This window comes from Ammodytes marinus, assembly GCF_949987685.1.
Source record: "Ammodytes marinus genome assembly, chromosome: 5".
Lineage (NCBI taxonomy): Eukaryota > Metazoa > Chordata > Actinopteri > Uranoscopiformes > Ammodytidae > Ammodytes > Ammodytes marinus.
Genome location: NC_137234.1, coordinates 14,997,695 through 15,020,536, shown reverse-complemented (window position 1 = coordinate 15,020,536; position 22,842 = coordinate 14,997,695). Strand labels below are relative to the sequence as shown.

General features: G+C 41.1%; 1 protein-coding gene across 1 annotated transcript in view; it reads left to right on the top strand.

Annotated features, from left to right (window-relative positions):
- Positions 1-2,502: 2,502 nt before the first annotated feature.
- Positions 2,503-22,842, top strand: part of otud7a (OTU deubiquitinase 7A) — a 41,606-nt gene continuing 21,266 nt past the window's right edge. The window contains exons 1-2 of the mRNA XM_080027085.1: positions 2,503-2,589; positions 21,183-21,288. The gene's annotated coding sequence lies outside the window, so the exon portion shown is untranslated. The remainder of the gene's footprint in view (positions 2,590-21,182; positions 21,289-22,842) is intronic.

Genomic DNA, 22,842 nt, shown 5'->3' with positions numbered 1-22,842 from the left:
AGGCGGCTATAGAAAATGATCCGAAGAAATACAATAAAAAGTGTCACGATAGATAGGCCTACCATGATGACATAGATAGCCTAGATAGATAGATAGATAGATAGATAGATAGATAGATAGATAGATAGATAGATAGATAGATAGATAGATAGATAGATAGATAGATAGATAGATAGATAGATAGATAGATAGATAGATAGATAGATAGATAGATAGATAGATAGATAGATAGATAGATAGATAGATAGATAGATAGATAGATAGATAGATAGATAGATAGATAGATAGATAGATAGATAGATAGATAGATAGATAGATACAACATAATGTATCTTTTTTTATCGCAGTATTAACTGCAGCCTGAGCTGATTGAAGAGAAAGCTTTGGGACTGGGCAACCTGGATGGTGGTAGTCCAGAGCTATACTATACACACTATATAGATATAGTCTTTCCACTATTGGCTCCGATGTCCAGCTGGGTGAAAATAGTAGCCAGCCGAGGTCCGGGGGTATGCCCCCCCGGGGGATTTTTTTTTTTTACCTTTTTAAAGTGAAATGCATGAATCTGGTGCACTTTGAGAGGAAAATTATGAGGCTAAATCTGAGGAATTTTGTGTGAACAAATAATTTGGAGACACTGGGTCGGATGAATTAGAAGCTATTGAAGAAAGACACATGGATTTTCCATGGAAATATAAATTTGAAATAAAATATGGGCTTGGTGCTCTTTTTCTTTTACGGGACATTTTTCTGTAATATAATGAATTCATTTAAATGCAGTGAGAGGAACGAAGCAGAATAACTCTGTTGTCCAGTTATCTTTTTTTCCACAGACGAGGCTGAAATAGGCTAGACTATACACAGTGCATGGGCAACTGAGGGCAGCCCCATTTTCAAATATTTTTAAATAAACTCAATACACACTGTGCATGCCATGGACTTGAACGTGACGTGATCAGCTAACCTCGGATTACCTCCCAGATGAACTGATTCAATTATTAAGATATTAACTATCTACCAAAACATTGCATTCCTTTTATTGTATGATAATTTACATTTACATAATATGATGATGATATCAAACACACAAACTAAAAAAAAACTAAATAAAAATTGGTGGGGCCCCCCTGGCAGTCGGGACCCTAAGCAACCGCTCATTTCGCTTATACTATATAATATATATAATTCTTTCGGACAATATATATATTGTCCGAAAGAATAATAATAAATAAATAAATCTGTGATCAGTAAATGTGTATCTGATTCTGAATCTGATGAAATTGGGGGCGGGACTCGATAAGCCTTAGGCTTCTTCCGTCACCCTTCGGACAACACAAATTAAGATGTATGATGTGAAAGAGATAATTGTGTATTGTGTGGAATTGTCCGAAAGAATAATAATAAATAAATATACCTCGGGCCGGCTCTGCTGACCAGTGACCACTATAAGCGGGTGGGTAACTTGGAGGCAGGCTGTCCTGCCCACCCAATAATACAATTAGAAGCAATGCATGGTAATGGTATTTTCTTTAGTAGTAATTAATTGTCTGAATTTTATTTGACATTTTCTTGGACAGCGAATGAACAGGTCCGTCCGATAGTAGGTCTTCCACCTAAAAAAAATAAATAAAAATTGATTGGGTGGGCACAGCCCACATTTGGGTGGGCAAGGCCCACCCTGGCCCCTGGCTACCGCCGGCCCTGTAGATAGATAGATAGATAGATAGATAGATAGATAGATAGATAGATAGATAGATAGATAGATAGATAGATAGATAGATAGATAGATAGATAGATAGATAGATAGATAGATAGATAGATAGATAGATAGATAGATAGATAGATAGATAGATAGATAGATAGATAGATAGATAGATAGATAGATAGATAGATAGATAGATAGATAACATAGCACTCTATGTAACAGTCAGACACCATACTTCTCCCTTTGCCTAATAAAATGTACGCCTATATAATAACTTAAGTTCTAGAGCAGTAAAACCAACAAATTTAGATACTTGTAGACATGGCTTGGGCTATATGGGCTACGCCTATATGCTTTTTGAGACAAAAAAAAGGTAAAGAAAAATACAAATAGGCTCCTTTAACCTACTTTGTAGGCTTTCTTTTTATGGACTATATTGGGCCTACTTGTTGAATAATGTTTGTTAGGTTAATTTAGGCCCATGTTTTTAGATGGGCCTTGCGGTTCATTGCAGTTTAAAACATTCAAATGGAACTTTTGCTTTTATAAAGCCCTAAGCCAGTAGACACCATATGCCTCAAATTTGGTCAAAATCAAGTTGAGGTGATTTTCTTTGTGTTGAGGCACAGCGGCCTCTCGCGGCTCAGTTGGGACGTGTGCGCAAGCGTGGGCCAACAACGCTCCTCGCCGGCTGACGTCACGCGGCAGCGGCTGTCGGAGGAGGCGTGGCTTTGTTCTGCTGCAGCGGAGAAATATGACATGGGGATGAGCGAGTGAGAGAGAGGGAGAGAGTGAGACTGAGACAGCCTGATAGGAATTAACGGTTCGTCAGAGGTCTGGACTGGAAAACGTAAGGATGGGGAGTAATGACTGAAAACAGCACGGTAAGAGACGGACATGTTTTTCTTTTTCCTCCCCCCCCACACATACAGGGGCGACAGGCCGATTCATGGCTCATTTGATAGTGAACACAAAAGGCTACCACTGCAGACAGGTGCACCTGCCTTTATGCGAGTAGCCTACGTGCCTGCCTCGATGCATTCAACTTCAGGTTCTCTGCGAATCCTTTTCTTAATTTTAGGTCGAAGGCAGATGCTTCGAGGCCACAAATCTCATCGTCGGTTTTGGGACGAGACGTGAGCCAGAGTCTCAGAGATATGCTGTAAACATTGGTGTTGGTGGTGTATGCTTAGTCACAGACATTTGTGATATAGGCTATAGCAACAAACAATAGCATTGTAATATAAATCAAAGGCAGCTGAGTGTATTTTGTTTTAGGAGCTTATCCTGAAAGAAATAGTCCATTAGCTTATTGAGGCTATGGCTCTCTTGTTTTTATACAGACATGGAATATTAATCATCACAATGTATTTTGGGCTAGATGGCTTAACATAGGCTACATGATGATTTAACCTACATAAGAGCAACTATACTACTGTATGTTTCACTATCCATGTTAAAATCCAGGAAGCCTAACACAAACTGCAAATATCACTGCTTGGTATAGTGCTGGTTCCCATCCCATAGCCTATGTTTCTTATATCTACCCACTACGCCTTGTTAACTCTCTTTTTTTGTTTTTGCTTTGATCATTTTTAAATCATACCCAATGTCCTCATAGAATGACCTACATATTAAAATATTTGACGTGTCATTCATTTCAGAATATTTTTCAGCTGGGTACAACAGTAGTGAAATAGACCAGCATTCCTCCTGGTGTTTCGGAAGAGGATGATTGAGGCTAGCTACATTGGATCAACTTGTTTGCATGTCTTACCTTTTACAATCATTTCAGCCACCTTTTGCCCCTGCTGCCAAAAGGCTTTACTCCTGCTCGCGAGTGACGGCCACTTGACAGTCGTGGAGTCTGATCTAGAGACAGCCTGAGTAGACAGGCGGCTGAGATACAAAGCAGGGCCCGTGGCTGCCAGGCCAAAGCCAGGCCATGCCAGCTCCACAGAGGGCTTCAGTGCAGCAGGGCGCTGGGGAGAGGGCGCTTGGCACCTGATCAGTTGCCACAGTGAATTCTGTTCCTGTCACTGGCATTTAGCTACAGAAAAGCAGAGCAGAGATGACGGTGGCTGTTGAACCCAGTCAGGCTTTCATGTCAATGTTGGAAGCGCTGCCTTATCACACACTGCTTCTCTCCACTGATGCCAAATGACATTCCTTTGCAAAACATCTGTGCCAATGGCCCACTACCTACTTCAAAACAAGTTACCCTCATTGTAAGCCAAACAAACACACTGGTTGGATTATTAAAATAACACTTGAAGTCAACATTTTCAAATATGTTGCATCATACAGCAGCAATGGTGTGTTTTCCCCCCAATGGTAACATTAGACAGGGATCTAAAAGAAAATCAAAATAGATAATTTTGTGGACCCTGAAATGCACCTGCAAAGGGGTTTAAATCTACTGTTTCCTATCAAAAGAAGAACCCCAGTCCCCAAAGTGTAGTCCTTCAGAGGGGATGAAATGAGTTAAGTGTCCGTGGTAATCATGGCCCAATCACTGCACGGCTTTGAAGTGGGCCCCGTTCTTCAGACATCTCTACAGGTGGGGAAGCAATGTTAAGTGTTCTGTCTGCGGGCCGAGGGAGGTCAGCTAGAGGCCATAGAGGCAGGCAGAGGGACTCCACTCACACTACAGAAAAGGTGGAGTGGGTGCTCGTGGCCCCTTACTCTAAGTCAAAGCACTAGGCTCCTATGTGAGTCATTACATTGGCGTTGATGTTGTATAGGTACTTTTGGGCAAATCTGTCCAAACCCCCATTCACAGACGAGTTTGTTGTGAATAGGTGTCAACGTGAAATGTAACTCCAAGTCACAGGCAAATTAAGTCGTAAGCCTTGTGCTACAAAGCTGTAATAAATCCATACACCAGGAGTCCCTTTCATGCTGTGGTTAAGGCTGCAAACCCCAGACGTGTTGTCACAAGTTGACTGCAAAAAAACATGTAAGCCTAAGCAGTATTTTTGAACTTTTTATTATTATTGTAATAAATCTAGGTTTGACTGTTTTTGCAGGAGCAGATATTGTGATTATGTCTGTCTTCTGTGTCTAATACTCAGAAGACTTCCCTAAAGGTGCAGTTTCAGGGAAGGAGGCTTTGTTTACATTTTTCAGAGCATGCAGTAAGTTTACAAAACGTGTTTACTCATGTAATTCTTTAGTAATGAATAATTAATTATATCATCATGAAACAAAATATTTGATTTGAAGTATTTGTTGGCACCTGGAACCAAACGTAAGACTAGAATATGTTTGTAAACAAAACTGTGGGTCCTGCTGCTGTAGAAAACAACAACAGCAGTAAAACAGTACACTTTTAAGGTAGCTTTCTCACTTCAAACAGTGTCCAAGGGATCCAATTTTTCCTGTGAGGAAAGTTTGTTTATTCAGTTATGACAATACACCTTAGAAATAAGCCAAGATGCCTGTCAGTCAAACAAACAAACATTCCCTCCCACAAACCCCTCTTTTACTCTGTCGTGTTGTCCTCATGAACAAAATTCAAATCATCATCTCGCATGGAAGAAAGTGACATAAGCTTTTAGGGCACAATCCTCTTGAATAAAATATATTTCAAGAGAGAATTTTGGGGTTTCTCCATTCATATTGAATGCAGACAGTTTTCCTGTAATGGCTGACGTCTTCCAGTCATTGGACACGCATTGGCTTCGGAATTCAATCCCATTGGGCGTCTGTTTGATGTCTAAAAGGACTCGGAGAGATGAACCTCTTGGAGCACAATGTAGGTCATTTTTATCTGACACTTGAAGATCAAGTCGTTGAATCTAGATGCTGACAATAAAGACGCACCCTTTTCACACACAAGTCACTCATTTACATTTCTGGAGACCCAAACCTTGATTGATAGTATATTGCTGTACCATACAGCATGTGTTATTATGGTGAAACATAGAAAGGGGCCATTTAGGTTCCAATTAACCTTAACGTTTTGCAAAGGATTATGTTTCACTCGAACACTTTAAATTATGATAACCAAACTTTGATCTTTTGAGTTCGGTTGGAATATTAACATTTTATTCTATTTTATGTTTTGTTATACAGCTGCACACATGTTCATTACCAATTAAAAGGTGTTATGACCAAGGTTGAGGGGGACAACCTCAGACAGAAAAGAGACTACATGTTGTGTGATTTATGTCTGAAAGACGGACATTTTTCTCCGTCTTTATTTAAATAATGAGTTGTATGTTATGTTTTGCCGAGAAGATATCCTCAGTGACAGTTGTAGTGTGTGTGTGTGTGTGTGTGTGTGTGTGTGTGTGTGTGTGTGTGTGTGTGTGTGTGTGTGTGTGTGTGTGTGTGTGTGTGTGTGTGTGTGTGTGTGTGTGTGTGTGTGTGTGTGTGTGTGTGTGTGTGTGTGTGTGTGTGTGTGTGTGTGTGTGTGTGTGTGTGTGTGTGTGTGTGTGTGTGTGTGTGTGTGTGTGTGTGTGTGTGTGTGCGGCACCTGCACCTAATTGCATTAGTGTTGCTTCACTTGTCTGGTGCTGTGTCTGGGCGCAGGCTGGCTGCTGCTGGAGACGTCTGCCATTGTAACGTTGTCCCCACAAGGGCCAGTGGGCACTGCCATCCCCTGTCCTGCCTCCAATCAGCAAGGGAGCAGTAAATCAAACAGTAGACTGTTGCACAGGATACCCTTGGTGACTCAATTTAGATCCACGCTGGCCCACAGCGTAGGTCATTTTCATTCATTCAGAAAAAGAGGTCAGGCCTCCTTTTCTCTGTGAAACCCAGCTGCATTTATTGGAAACTCAGTATATCTCCATTTTGTCTCACAGTTTATTTCCATTGGAGAAATTAGAAGGGAAATGCGGGTTATACGAGAAGAGAAGAGAAGAGCAGCAGTGCTGTTGTTCAGCATGCGTTCCACGTCATTCATTTTCTTAGAAAACAAATGCTCTGCTTTTTGTCACAGTCGTTGCCCTTTCTTTTATCTTCACTCTAAAATATAATTTCTCCCTTCTTTGTTTTTTTGTCCACTATATCTTTTGAAAGTTTGCGGTGAACCTTATTTTGTCGCCACCGTCCGTTCAGAGTCATACTGTAGCATGCATTCAGGGTTTCATTCATTTCTCAAGAAGACGTGGTGGAGGTCTACACTGACTGTTCACCCTGCAGCTACTTTCCTCCCACATACTCTCATTGCCCTATGAGCCATCCCCCACCTACACAAACTATCTCAACTCTGGGTTCTGAACTCACATGTGAGGTCAGTAGATGTTCGGTTTGGTTTAGTACTCCAAGTCCCAGAATTCTGGGATCTGCGAAAACCACTGATGTCAGGAACTAGCCAATTTAAGGTGGACATATTGAATATCACACATTGAGGGAAAATTATTTGAACTATACAAGGGAAACACTTCATCACACACTCCAACATAATAAATGTCAGTTGCTGATACTGGTATGACACATCTTTCCTCCACAGAGCACCCACACTGTCTGTGGGTGCACTTGAGGCCAGTTTGGAAAACACGCATCGGAAAAAACTTACTGAGTCTATGCTTTTCTTTTCTGTCAAGGGGCCTACATTTAAAAATTCATGTCAAAGCTCTTTGTAGAGCAGGCTTTCATCCATGAGGCTCATACAAGCACATGGGTGTTGCTTATTTTGGGGGATCCTGGACCTGTGTGAAGGGAGTAAATGACACATCATGCATCAGAATGAGAGTATCTATTTGTGCAGTTAGCATCAGCTCCCATTTGGATGGCTAATCGTTCAGCCAAACTGACCGAAGTTGAGTGCTGGTAGCACTTGGATGATCCCTGCGGTTGAATTCAGGGTAATTTGTTGCATCCGTCAACAAGAGTGAGGTGTTCTGCTGCATTCCGCTCTGTTCTTAAGCTTTGTAAGAGTATATTGATCATTTTAGCACAGCTAAGATCATCGTTTGGATTTGAGTCAGTCTGACTGACCAAGTTGTTGGTGCAACTCAAACTTATTTGTTGTAGTTTAGTTGGCAGGAAAGGGGACTAACTTTTGGTCTAAAGGCACAAATAAATTACTATATTTATGAACTTAACTTAAAGTGTCTGCACCAGCTACAAATTGCACCCCAGCTGTATATCTTTGAGACCTGCCTTATCACTATATGTTCTGTAGAGCGGTAGTTATCTTACTTAATGCACACCCCGAAGACATTTGCTGATTGAAGGATAGCTGTATCATTTTAGTGAGAAATTACTATGGTGAAAAATCAACACATCTTTTATTATTCACAAATTCTACCTCTTTAATCTATTTTTCTTCAGATACTAAATTAAGAACAAGGTTATGTGATTTTGCCCTCTCCACCCACTTGAGTGTACTTGCACGCATGCACCCACTCACACAGTCAATCTAATATTGCTGCCATACTGTCCAACACACTGTTGAACACAGGTATCGTGAGATGGGGAGTCAGAGATAGAACAGGGGCCTGTTTCAGGTAGCTGGTTTTGAGGCAACCCAGAGTTTGTTCGCTCTGAGTTGGTGGAAACTCTGGGTTTTCCGTTTCAGGTAGCAGGTTCAGTGCAACCGAGAGTCAGTTACTGCGGCAACATACGCCGTGGGTCTAACCTGCTCGGGAGGTGGTTAGACCTACCCGAGTTTGTTTTCACTTTACGCTGCAGCTCCGACTGAAGAAAGAGTGTCACTGTCACACGCGTCCCTGTACAGTTTGAAGCAAAATCACTCCACAGAAATCTCCATCGGGATGTTTTTATCATTTCCTGATGATTTTACGTTTGACCAATCATTTATCTGATCAGCCTTGTTCTCAGCCCTCGGTCCGTTCATATAGGCGGCCACCTTACACATCGTGACATGCTCTACATTCAGATTAATAAACCTATTTGTATTGTATGTTTTTTAACGTCTGTGTCACTGAACAGATTTATGTCAGGTGGATTCATGTAACGCTGCGGCTGCACGCGATCGTTACAGTTCACTTCTGCGATCCTAAAGTCACAGACGAGCCTCGTTAAATAGCCTAATATGAATATAAAAATTATATAATAATGTAAACTGTGATCACTTGAGGAAAATGGATCTGGTAATAAATCAATCAGGCTCTTCAATGGAAACTGTCACCTAATGTGTCTTGACGTTAATGTCTTTCACTCCCCATTTAAAAGAAGCGACAGTCTGTTCTGTTTGCTGCACAGTAGGCTATTAGACTATAGCTTGCCAACATATTATACAGCAAATATAAAACACTGTCAGCAGCAATGCTGTGCCGCGCCAGCTTTATTACTTTACAGCTGATATGCGTAACTTTTTAAAATAGACTATGGCTTCTCATACGGAAGCGAAATGATTCTCTTGACAAAAAATGTTTGCTCTGTTTTTTTTTCTGAATTGCCGAGGAGATTAGATCAGAGTTATGAGACAATATCCCGTTAATTCTTCTCCATAGGCTACCATAAGCTCATTCGTTAATATTTCTAACTCTAGTGGGAGGAGCGGAGATTTCTTTTTTTCTTTTTTGAGAAGTGGAGAAGTGGGAGGATCAATCATTTGTTTCTTCTGTTTCCATGGTGAATCATGTTATCAGCGATCCATTGACGATGGCTTTTATGCACACGCTCCACCCAGAGTGAACACGCTCAGAGTTGATAAACCCAACGCTGATCCACTGTTCTGAAACCGAAAACCCAGAGTTGCTTATCAACCCTGCGCTCTGAGTTGACCAACTCAGAGCGCAGGGTTAAACCCAGAGTATGTAAAACCAGCTACCTGAAACAGGCCCCAGGTTTGAATCCAATTGCTTCTAATGTTTTCTCTCTTACGGGAGTTTCTGTTGATGGACTGAAATTCTCATTTATAGGGGTCATCGTAGCCGTAGGACATGGAAAAGTAGCTAACCTGTGACTGAAGCAGAGTTTCAGCTGAATACAACCATTTCCCTGTTATTTCCTTACAACTCAAATTCTTGTTTAGCAAAAACTACAACTGTAAGGGATGTGTGACATTGTGCGCTGTGCAAATGCGGTTTTCTTGCCTTTTTTTGATGGAACCAACATGAAATAATCAGGTTGACAAGAAAACATGGACCACTGTATAGCTGCTTAGCTATGCAGCTTGGAGCGTGTGTGTGTGTGTGTGTGTGTGTGTGTGTGTGTGTGTGTGTGTGTGTGTGTGTGTGTGTGTGTGTGTGTGTGTGTGTGTGTGTGTGTGTGTGTGTGTGTGTGTGTGTGTGTGTGTGTGTGTGTGTGTGTGTGTGTGTGTGTGTGTGTGTGTGTGTGTGTGTGTGTGTGTGTGTGTGTTAATTCTGAACTAGAAATTGTGGATGCAGGCTTAGATGTAAAAATATACAGTGGAGGAAATAAGTATTTGATCCCTCACTGATTTTGTAAGTGTGCCCATTTACAATGAAATAAACGGTCTATAATTTTAATGCTAGGTTTATTTTAACAGTGATAGACAGAATATCAAAAAGAAAATCTCATAAAAAATATATATAAATTATTTTGCATTTCATTGAGTGAAATAAGCATTTGATCTCTTATCAAAACATTGCTTAGTACTTGGTGGAGAAACCCTTGTTGGCAAGTACAGATGTCAGACGTGTCTTGTAGATGACCAGGTTTGCACACAGCTCAGGAGGATATTTGGACCACTCCTCTTTGCAGATCCTCTCCTAATCTTTAAGGTTTCGAGGCTGTCACTTGAGCTTCAGTTCCCTCCACAGATCTATTGGATGAAGGTCCGGAGACTGGCTAGGCCACTCCATGACCTTAATGTGCTTCTTCTTGAGCCACTCCCTTGTTGCCTTTGCTGTATTTTTACGGTCATTGACGTGCTGGAAGACCCATCCATGACCCATTTTTACAGACCTGGCTGAGAGAAAGAGGTTGTCACCTAGTATTTCATGTTACATGGCCCCATCCATATTTGCTTTGATGCATTGAAGTCCACCTGTCCCCTTAGCAGAGAAACACCCCAAAGCATAATGCTTCAACCTCCATGCTTGACTTTGGGGATGGTGTTCTTGGGGTCATAGTCAGAATACCTCTTCCTCCAAGCATGGCGAGTCACTATGATACCAAAGAACTTGATTTTGTTCTAATCTGACCACATCACCTTCTCCCAAGCATTCTCTGAGTCGTTCAGGTGTTCATTGGCAAACTTCAGACGGTTCTGTACATGTCCCTTCTTGAGTAGGGGGACCTTACGGGCACTACAGGATTTCAATCCATTACGGCATAGTGTGTTACCAATGGTTTTCTTGGTGACTGTGGTCCCAGCTGCCTTGGGATCATAAACAGGCTCCTCCCGTGTAGATCTGGGCTGATCCCTCACCTTTCTCATGATCGTTGATACCCCACGAGGTGAGATCTTGCATGGAGCCCCAGACCGAGGGAGATTGATGGTCATTTTGTGTTTCTTTCATTTTCGAAAAATCGCACCAACAATTGTCTCCTTCTCACCCAGCTTCTCGCCAATGGTCTTGTAGTCTGTTCCGGCCTTGTTCAGGTCTACAATCTTGTCCCTGATGTCCTTAGACAGCTCTTTGGTCTTGCCCATGATGGAGATGTTGGAGTTTGATTGATTGACTCTGTGGACAGGTGTCTTTTTATACAGGTAACAACTTGAGACAGGTGTGTTTTATACAGGAAACTAGTTGAGATTAGGAATACTTTTTTTAAGCACGGGGACTAATCTGTGGGAGCCAGAATTCTTTATGGTTGGTAGGGGATCAAATACTTATTTCACTCAATGAAATGCAAAATAATTTATATCTTTTTTTAATGTGATTTTCTGGATTTTCTTTTTGATATTCTGTCTATCACTGTTGAAATAAACCTAGCTTGAAAATGATAGACCGCTCATTTCTTTGTAAGTGGACAAACTTACAAAATCGGTGAGGGATCAAATACTTTTATTTTGTTTTCCTCCTCTATACATGTACAGTGACAGCACAGACCCAATTATCACAGGTGATGACATCTTCTCTAAAGCAGAAATATTGTAGATTATTTTACTATCATATAATCTTCGATAAATGTAGGTCTTTCACCTTGAGGAGGCCATAGGAAACAACAAGCAACTATTCTGTGTGTTCAACACTTGATAGGACACCCTCTCTCAGTCAGCACAAACTCAAATAGGAACACACCAGCTGGTGTTCAGCTAGTTATTCTGTTTATCTCATTTGGGATCAGAAGATAAGTATATGGATAGCAGGCAGTTCTTTACAGTACGTGTCCTTTGTGTACAGGTATATTGTTAGCCTTCATCCCTGGAGCCAGCCATCATGTTAGCAATGTACCTGATCCTGGCTGTTAAGTGTGGAGTTGTTTATCCACAGCATACTGTCCATGTTTTTTTCTTGTCTTTGGCGTGGTGCTAAAAACAACAGGAAGTCGGGAACCTTCTGGTTGGGTAAGGCTTTGGTTTTTTCTAGTCACAGCTGTCTGCTTGTGGCGTTCTTTTTTCCCGACTGGGCCCGTTTACGACAATGAGGCCTTGGCTTTCTGCGAGTAGGAAGGTTGAAGGGACTGACATTTTAGAGGGTTATGATCTTGTTGTGTGCCCCACAGCAACCATCTCTTTGTTTGGGTGCACGCTGCGCACACAGCTGAGCAGTGTCTGGCGCTCTGTTGGAAGGGAAGCTCTGACTCGACTGTAAGGTCAGACAGAAGAGTTATCAGTGGCTTTGTTAAATGGATTTATTGCTTGTGGTGTAAATACTGAAAGTTGCTGTCGGGAAATACGATGTGCAATCTTTCGTCTTTGTGTCTGTTTCAAAAATAATTTGAAACCTCAGATGAAGTAGTATTTGTGCTGTCCACTGCAGAATCGATTTGAAATGTACCTCAATTATTAATGCAACGATGCATTTTAGTGCAATTTTACAACAACTCTCCACTCCATTCATATGCTTTGCTGGCAGTGTGCAGTGTAGCAATGAGATGCAGAGTGACATTATTGCTTCCGGCAGCATCTTTACTCACAGCATGCCAAGGGCCGCTGCACAGAAGTCTGGCTTTTTTTTTGTAAATTGAGAGGATTAAGAGAGAGAGAGTATTTGTGTTTGTGCATGGTTTGATTACAGACTTTGTCTAAAGGTCAAGACTTTTGAAAATCACAAAGTCTTGCTTAGGAGCATAGATAGTATATAATATGGATGTAGTATCCGTGCTGACCTCAGTTATTCACACGGCATCCAATAATCCTGGTTTATGCGCATCGCCATCTTGTGAGATTTTTACTCCGCCTCACGTCGGGGGGAGGGAGATACGCCCATCGAGCTGATGTATACCTCCGAGGCAAAGTGAGGGACAACGGGCGGAGAGCTGTCACTCAAGAGATCGCGCCAATACATTTTAACCTCCAAAAGAATAAAAACTAGCCTGCTAGAAAAAAATTCACCCCCCTCAGTGTTGTCATGGAGATATGAACTAAACATACAGGCTAGAATGGTATTGTGGACCAGGCTGTAAATAGGTTTAATAAGACTTTAAAAACGGCCTGTCTAACAAGTGAGTCAAAGAAAAATTGCTCAGTCTTGGTACCACCCCCAGTGGCCACCGGAAGGTACTACCATTTTGTTCACTTCCTTATTGGATGCTGGTAAAAATCTGAGGTTTGGGGCTTGCTTAGGAGTGGTTGATTTTGTTTGTTTGACTAACACCTCAGGGCCTCAGTCCTTCCACCTTACTGACTTTCTCTCTGTTGTTCTGTCCGTCTTCCCTCTTTGGATGTGGGGCCCAGCTGTTTATTTTTCAGGGGGTCCAGGTGCTCTGAGGTCACAGCAAATAAATGCTGTGACTGTGGGTCCGTAAGGCTGGGGAAATCCCACTGGCGCACAGAGCACAGTAAGAGAGGGATGAGGAGTGACAGTTGGCACACTCCCAGGTGGTGACTGGGGAGAAAAACCGACAAAGATGGAGCACTCAAAAAATCTGAAATGGTTGAGTTTGATGAGCCGGTTCTGGGCGAAGAGCCCTCGCTTGACTGTGTCGTCCAAGGTACTGTTTGAAACACGTCATTTCATTCATTCCAAAGGCCACCTATAATATCTAGGCGTATATGTGCGTGAACACGTGCACAGGTGTGCTGCCCTTACACACTAAACACCAGTGGCACATACACATACACATTCACTACAGGTACGCTTTATATTGCGTCTGCAGGAGGAGAAGAAGGGACAGACATCGAGAGGCTGACTGACAGATACGAAGGCTGAATAGCAAGTGTTGCTTCCACTCTACATCGGAATTCACTGATTGAATCTTGTCTCGTGCTCTCCAGCAAGGACTTTGAAATATTGGAAGTGCTTAGTGTGTAGTTTGGTGAGACATTATAATATCCCATTACATGCATTTTTCCATGCCACTTAAGTGTGCTGTGTTATGGAGCGAGCTAATGGATTGTTTTGATTATTCAGTACTGATGCACGGTGGAAATGATCTGTTTCCCTGGAGTTGGGCTAATTTGTTTCTCCATAGAATCACCCCAAGTCTAATGCGGCAGCATTTTCGTTTGCTCTAAATATATTTTTCTGCTTCTGCCTTTGTTTTTTGTTTTTTTTTATTTAATTATTTGAATAATAGCTTTGTTATGATTCTTTTGAAACTGTTGTCTGATTTTTTGCGTTTCCATTTAATATTATATTAAATTGCAAATAGTCATTATTTTCTGAAATATATACTATTTCCCCCCATCTGACCATAACTTGACATTTGTTGTAGTGGATAGGATGAATATGCCATATTTTATAAGCCATCTCACGGTGTGTTTGGCAGCCCTCTGTGGAAGCACTTGCCATGTTGGCTTTGAGGGCACAATGAGTAGTGAAAAGGTTAGTTTGTTACACATGCACACACACATACACATACATTTGTGTACTCTACAGACAGGGATCATAGACTGGTTATCTTGCAGTGTTGAACACGGCCGTTTGAGCCTGTCGGTGCTTGGCCCTGTTGACTGCAGCTTAGCTCACACACTGGCAGCCATCAAGCCACAATCGGCCCGACAGAGGTTTGTGCAGCCAGATTGTAAGATTTTATGCCCGCCTCCAAGAATCCAAAATAATCTGTCCGGCAGAGGAGGGATCAGGCTGCTTGAGGAACTTCTTTTGTGTTTAGCCAACAAGCACGCATCTTGTGTCCAACCCTTGCTGGACAGGTCTCTTGGCACTATTTTGTAAACTGGGCTCAGGTTTCAACAATCCTTTTGACTCTCTGGACTAGTACCACCTACTATACTGGGAAGCTGTGGAGTGAGCTAGTCCTTCACAAGCAGGATGCCTTGAATCTGTCACTCAGGTCAACTGTCTTTGGGGTTTTGCACCTTCATTTCTTCACCACATTGTTTTGTCTACATGTACAATCTGACAAATGTACATTTTCAGACTTTAACTATGGCATTATGTGTGAGTTTTCTTTTATGTGTGAGTTTTCTATTGATACAATAATAACTCAACAGAGTTGTGACAAAGAGATTGGAAATCAGATCAGATACAGAGAAATCAATCCAAGACATGTAGTAATAGAGTAACTGATTTGTCTAATTGATTCCAACAAATTAAAATATATAATTAACAGCATATTATATTTTTATCAAAAATAAGCAAGGTAAATCAGACTTTTGTCCTCTGTGATAAGGCCTATAGAAGCAAATTCAATGTTTTATTTTAGATTGTTTCCCATTTTCCCCAAACACTCCATCATATGTTTCAGTATACAGAACAGTACAGTACACTGCAGTTTACAGTAAAGTTTGGTAGTTGAGAGTGAGACTTTTACCTTTTATGATGAGTGACAAACACTTTAACGTTTAGATAAACCCTGTTTAACCCATGTGGGAATTTTGCTTCCTTTAATGTGTAATTTAAATGATAAAAGCCTATAGGAACTGACTGTAAACAGTGGTTGGTGTAATGATGGAGACTCCACAAAGAAAGAACATCCCAACACCAATTGACTAATATTGATGAATTATCTTGCATTACTTGGCGTTTTGCTATTTCATTGCAGAATGGTAGATTGCCCAGATAAAGCCCCTATCTCACTGGGCTGCGACTGTTTGCGACAAGTTGGAGACACAAAATAGCGGCAAAATATGCCAATTTGCGACAATTTTCACTTGCAGTCTCACTGAGTTGCTACTTACGACACGTTTGCGAATGTCCTTGCCGAGAGGTCGCATTTATGTCTCACGAACGTTTGGCGAGTGTCGCACGAACGGAATGCCAGTCTCATTTTTGTCTCAAAGCAGTCGCAATTTAGTTTCATATGTCGCCAAACACTCGCCAAACCCTCGCAACGTTGTCTCACACTCCTCGCACTTTCTGACTCGCGGAGACTAAATTGAGAAGGGATTGCGACGCGTGCGACACACCTGCGACGAATCTGAGACTATTTTGAGACTGATTTGTCGCACACTTTTTTTGAACATGTTCAAAATTCATGCGACAGGACTGCGCGGCTCTGCGACTCATGCGAGGAAATTGAGACCTCTGCGAACGTTTGGAGACAGTTTAGAGACTCGTTTGCGAATGCAGTCTCCAACTTGTCGCAAACAGTCGCAGCCCAGTGAGATAGGGGCTTAATGTGAATTGATGCAAAGTTATTTCTAGCATCAGCCCTACAACTATACACACACCAAAGGATTTGATTTTAGGATGAAGAGAAATATATTTGCATAACTAAGTAAGCCCTAACCCTGGGCTATTTACATTGACCTCCACTCATTTCCTGAAGTGCTAGGGTTAGGCTAGGGTCGCTATCTCCCACTAGGAAAGTCTTACATGAAACTTACCCCACCTATTAGCATCAGCCCTACAACTATACACACCAAAGGATTTGAGTATAGGATGAAGAGGAATAGACTTTCATAACCCTAAATCAACCCTAACCCTGACCTCCACTAATTTCCTGAAGTGCTACGGTTAGGCTAGGGTCGCTATCTCCCACTAGGAAAGTTTTACATACATGAAACTTACCCCACTTAATGCACTGTATAATATATGTCTGTTTGTATTGTTGCTGTGGAAAGCATTCTATGAGAGTATAGAAGCAGACAAAAGCCTGTTAATGAAACGTGGAGACCAAAATTATAAATAACTGACAAGACTCTCGAAATCAAAGGAACATAAATGATTGATAAAAGTGTGTAAAGGATGGACTTCTTCCTCACTACCATCAGCATTGTATGTGTATCGTGCACTTCCGCCTGGTTTACTCTGGCTTCTACATAAACCTTCACTTGCAAAAATATAAAATTTGCGTCAAAAATAGAAGATGCCTACGAAAAAGCGTATTTACAACTAATAACTGCAAATCTACATGCTGTGTGAGTGTATGTTTTGCTGCCTGACCATTTTCCAGTTCCGGTGTAGATGCAAAGAGTAATGTATTTGTGTACAGTATGTTCACCTCCCACCTGCTGTGTATCTGCCTAGCATGTGGGCGATCACCGCTCACTATGGAGACAATTATCTCTGCTATAGTGGAGGAAATAAGTATTTGATCCCTCACTGATTTTTTAAGTTTGCCCACTTACAATGAAATGAACGGTCTATAATTTTAATGCTAGGTTTATTTTAACAGTGATAGACAGAATATCAAAAAGAAAATCACATAAAAAAATATATATAAATTATTTTGCATTTCATTGAGTGAAATAAGTATTTGATCCCCTATCAAAACATTGCTTAGTACTTGGTGGAGAAACCCTTGTTGGCAAGTATAGAGGTCAGACATGTCTTGTAGTTGATGACCAGGTTTGCACACACCTCAGGAGGATATTTGGACCACTCCTCTTTGCAGATCCTCTCCTAATCTTTAAGGTTTCGAGGCTGTCACTTGAGCTTCAGCTCCCTCCACAGATCTATTGGATGAAGGTCCGGAGACTGGCTAGGCCACTCCATGACCTTAATGTGCTTCTTATTGAGCCACTCCTTTGTGGACTTTGCTGTATTTTTAGGGTCATTGACATGCTAGAAGACCCATCCACAACCTATTTTTACGGACCTGGCTGAGAGGAAGAGGTTGTCACCCAGTATTTCATGGTACATGGCCTCATCCATAGTTCCCTCGATGCAGTGAAGTCCACCTGTCTCCTTAGCAGAGAAACACCCCCAAAGCATAATGCTTCAACCTCCATGATTGACCGTGGGGATGGTGTTCTTGGGGTCATAGTCAGAATTCCTCTTCCTCCAAGCATGGCAAGTCACTATGATACCAAATGATTTGATTTTGTTCTAATCTGACCACATCACCTTCTCCCAAGCCTTCTCTAAGTCATTCAGGTGCTCATTGGCAAACTTCAGACGGGCCTGTACATGTTCCTTCTTGAGCAGGGGGACCTTAAGTTACGGGCACTACAGGATTTTCATCCATTACGGCATAGTGTGTTACCAATGGTTTTCTTGGTGACTGTGGTCCCAGCTGCCGTGTAGATCTGGGCTGATCCCTCACCTTTCTCATGATCATTGATACCCCACAAGGTGAGATTTGCATGGAGCCCCAGACCGAGGGAGATTGATGGTCATTTTATGTTTCTTTCATTTTCGAAAAATCGCACCAACAGTTGTCTCCTTCTCACCCAACACCCGTGATTTCCCGTATTCCACTTTGAAATATTGTTTTTTTAATATATAAGTTTTTCATTGTGTATTTTTGTGTACTCACACACAGTCCTGAGTCAATTCACACATTTTAATCAGCCAACTTCTGTTTACTGGTGTTTTAGAGTAGTGAAGCTTTAACTTGTGTCAAACATAAAAAAAGGAAGTAGTGGGTGGGGAGCTCTTAGCATGCATAGTGTAGGTTGGTTTTTCTCATTTAATACTTTTTTGACATAGAGTCATAAAAACAGCTGTGTTTGTAAGATTTAAATGCCTTTAACCCCCCATCAGCTGAATAACAGGTAGGCTTATTTTCTTGTGGTGTAAAGGGTGCTTGGTTGACAGTTGATTATGATTGATTTGTGGCAATAGCTTAAGTCACACCTGACGAAGATTTTGAATGCCACTTAATAAGAAAGCAGCTCTTATTTTGGTCCCTAAATGGTAATACATCAGCACTGGAGGGGTCTCAGTGGATAAAGGCCAACAGCTCCCTGGGATGCTCATTTATAATAGTCGGCTATGCATAGTGTTTACGCTTGCCTACAAAATGTTTGACTTTTATTTATGAAAGAATGTGTTAGAGGTTGCATGTGGGTCTTCAATTTATATCATATCTGATGTATGAGGCTACATCAGATAGAGACTTAAACATTATTTGACAAAAACAATTTATAAATTTTTTTTCACAGAACAGCAGCAGTGTGTGCTGAGTTTGCAGTGATACTAAAGGGGAGAACTCAGTGGACCGTCCTCCAGAGTTTTTACAGGCATATGATTAAGAGACAAGTCCTGTGTCTCAGCTGTTGTAACAGGCCATTTGTAAAAAAAACTATGGAGCTATACTGTGGGCTGTGTGGAATGCTTACGGGTCAGTGGACAATAGGAGGTAAACAATGCGGTTTGTGCGGGCACTGTTGTGAATGCAGTATGGAGAACAACACACAGCATGCCTCTGTGAAAACGGGGCGGAAGCTTGCTGCAAGGCCACACGTCGCCCCCCGTAGTCTGACCCTCAAATGTTTTGATCGAGATCACAACATTGAAGTTACAGCGTGTGGTGAACAATCATACAGTGTGAAGTCGACTCTACTCACAGGGTTGTAATTGAATAGCCTCTTGGTAAACTCTATAATCTGTTATTCTGCTTTCACTCATAATGTTAAGTATTTTCTCCATGTCCTTTGGAAATGGATGAATTCAGACCATGTATTTGAATTAGCTGCTTTTTCCGCAATAGCCCCTGGTGTTACATTCATTTTTAAAATATTACTTTCATTTTATCTAAATCATTTTGTTTTGAAATCAAATTTTTCAACATTATTATTTTTACTATCAACTAGTGTTAGAAAAATTTGGCAGAGACAGAGAAAGTGTAAAATAGCACAGAAGATGTAGAAGCACATACATATACAAGCAATGTCCTGGTGTAACAGTACTCTGTGTAAATGTACGAAGTTACTTTCCAATGAAGAAATTACAGAATGCTTATAAAGAAACCTCTTTGGAGATTTTTAAACTGAAGATGCTATTTGGTTAGTAGTGCATACTCATATGGAAATGTTAGCCATGATCCTGCATTGGCTTTTCATAGTGACTGTTATCCAGACAAACTTTCCATTTTATAACTTCTGCTTAATTATCTTTCAACATGAGTAATCTCACTTTTACTTGAGGTTAATAATAGTTACTTCTGCATGATCTGAATGTTCTTTTGATGTTTCCAGCCGTGCTAGTTACAAGTGGTTCCCCTAAATGCAAATCCATTATTGACATATCACTATTGTGTTGGCTTAGCAGCAGCAGTAGTGGAAATAGAAATACTTCTTCCACCATTGTTGGTGATGATTCAGGTGAAATAACATTAATAACCAATGCAATTACATTTTAAACTACAGTTTACCCTACTTGCTTGTAATTTTTAGGTTGGGTCTTGCGCTGATTTCAAAGGTATAACACATAGTGCTGCTGAGGTTGAAGATTGTAGAAATAAACAGGACACAACATGCAGTATATGAACCTTTTTACTGTTGATGTTAAATTATGCATGACACTGAAGGATATTTCAGTCGCACTTAGTAAGGCTTTGACGCTAACTCCTCAGCACTCGCCAGCTGCTGGCTGGTGCAACCCACCGGGCACAATGGCAAGAATTTTCCTCTGAGTTTCCACTGTTTGCTCTATTTTGGCTGCTCTCACTCACAACCCTCCCTGACCCTTTCCATGCATTCACATATCTGCCCAGCCCACTGTCTCATGCGGGATCATCATGGAACACAACAACTCAACGGTGGTGACCTTGTCTGCCTTTACCGGCATCAGCATGTTTGCGTTTCATTACGTAAAAAGGCAATTAGCTCTGCACTTTCTTCCCCACGTTTTGGTTTAGTGGTGTGTCACATGAACACCTGCATCTTTTTGTACTGAGAGCCGGAAAATGTGATTACGTGGAAGTACCTTCAGAAAGCGGGGTCTTTGGAAAGAGGTGCTGCTTTCATGCGCTGCTATATTTTGAGCTGTTTCAGGGCATTTTCATGAGCGTTTAAGAAGAAATAAAGCTGCTGTAAGGGGATCTTTCAACAGCTGACAGGTGGCATTGTCCACAACAAGAGTACTCAAGCATGACCTCAAGTGATGTCATTTCATAAAACAAAACATTTTAGTTTTAAATTAGGAAATGAGTCTTTGAATTTGAATCAATAGCTAAAGGTTCGAAAGCAATACTCTCAGTAGGTGATGAACAGACAGTAGACACGGTGGGGTTTCTAAATGGTACACAATGTTTTACAGCAGCCTCAAATTGAGTCAGTCAATCAGAACAAAGGGTCATAATTTATTTTGTTCAGGGCAATAACTTTCCATATCTATGCGTTTTGTTTCAGGCTCCTCTGCATTCCCTCTGAAGCCATGGACTAGAGCTACGTCTGGTCCTGACAGTCCCATGGTCATCAGATGGCTTCTCAACAACCCTCGGCAACAATACAGAAAGTATGTGCCATAACTAAGAGAGGAATCATCCACAGTAATTCATAGCAGTAAAAAGAATGAGGCTTGGGGTATTCTATATTTGTTGTATCAACAAATTCCATGAAAATACAAAAACAAACAATGAATTGATCCTGTTGTCAAGTATTGCTTTTATAGAAAGACTGATTTGTACCTCCATGCCATTATTTACCAACGTTTTACGGGATTATAAATTCAAAAAGACGGACTCCTTCTGGTCTTTTCATGGGACATAGACAAACATCAGTTTTATGTTATGTTACAATGCATTCATATTTTGTAGGAGACTGACAAAATGTGTAAATTGTCATTTTGATTAACAGGAAACTGGAGAGACCCAGGTTCCTCTTAGCCCACATGGTTTTACGTCAGTCAAAAAAACATTAATTAGGGTGTTTCTGAGTCATAATTACCTCCTACAGGGAAAGCATTCTGAACAGGGCCGTTGTTTAGGATGGAGATAAGGTCATGACTTTTAATATTCAGCTATTTGTGTCTCGCTGCACAACACTAGACTCAAGGCTTTTTGCCCTGCAGGGCAATATTGTGATTCTCAAGCTTATTGTTATGCTCTGAGTTACGTGTCCACCTCTAGTCTTCAGTCCCCCAGAGAAGGCAAATCCATCACAGACTGACTTACAAGCGTTAAGAATTTCCTGTTAGAGGGGTCCTACGTTGGAAATAAATAAGCATGCTTTTCCTCTTATAAACAAACATTTAATTTATTTTCAGAGAAAGAGTGAAAAAGAAAGCAATTTTCTGTTCAGATACATTTTGGGACACCTTTGATCTCATAACTTGATGATACACATCGACCATAATCTCCTGTTCTCTGACAAAGGTTGAAACTGCTTCAGCTGTGTTTCCTGTAGTTTACATGTGCTTAGATTCCCTCGGTACAACAATGCACATGCAATACAATGCCAAATGGCTGACAGTAACTAGGTCAGCTAAACTACAGCTAAAGTGCAACTTTGAATCATTAATAATGCATACAATCAAGACCAAAGTTGCTGGGTTTTAGCAAAGATATTTTTTGGCTACGATGCTAACAATCCAGCAGCACTCGGCTGTCCTTTATTAATATATATATATATATATATATATATTACATTTTATTTTTTTCATGTGAAGCTATCACTGACTGAGAGGACATTTCTGAGATTTCTTCAGCAAAATATATGCCTTTATGTCCTGTTCATCCTGCTGTCAGGGCAACACATTGATATTCCCTTGCCTCAAAAGCAGGAAGCGAGATCATTTGTTTTAAGTCAGCTCTATTCAGAGCCTGTTCGCTCACAACAACACGGAGCCAATGGACAGTCATTTCATCTGGCATACTGACAGGTAAAGCTTGTCCTCTACATCCTGCCGGGAGGCACTGGCATTCAGGATTTGAATGTCTATAGTATACTCTAACTCCTCTTTGCCCAGGCCATCTTTGTAAACAAGATTCTTTTTTTTAAATGTCCTCCCTGGTTAAATAGAGGTCAAATCAAAATATTGGCCAAAACCACAGACCTGAGCAGACCTTCA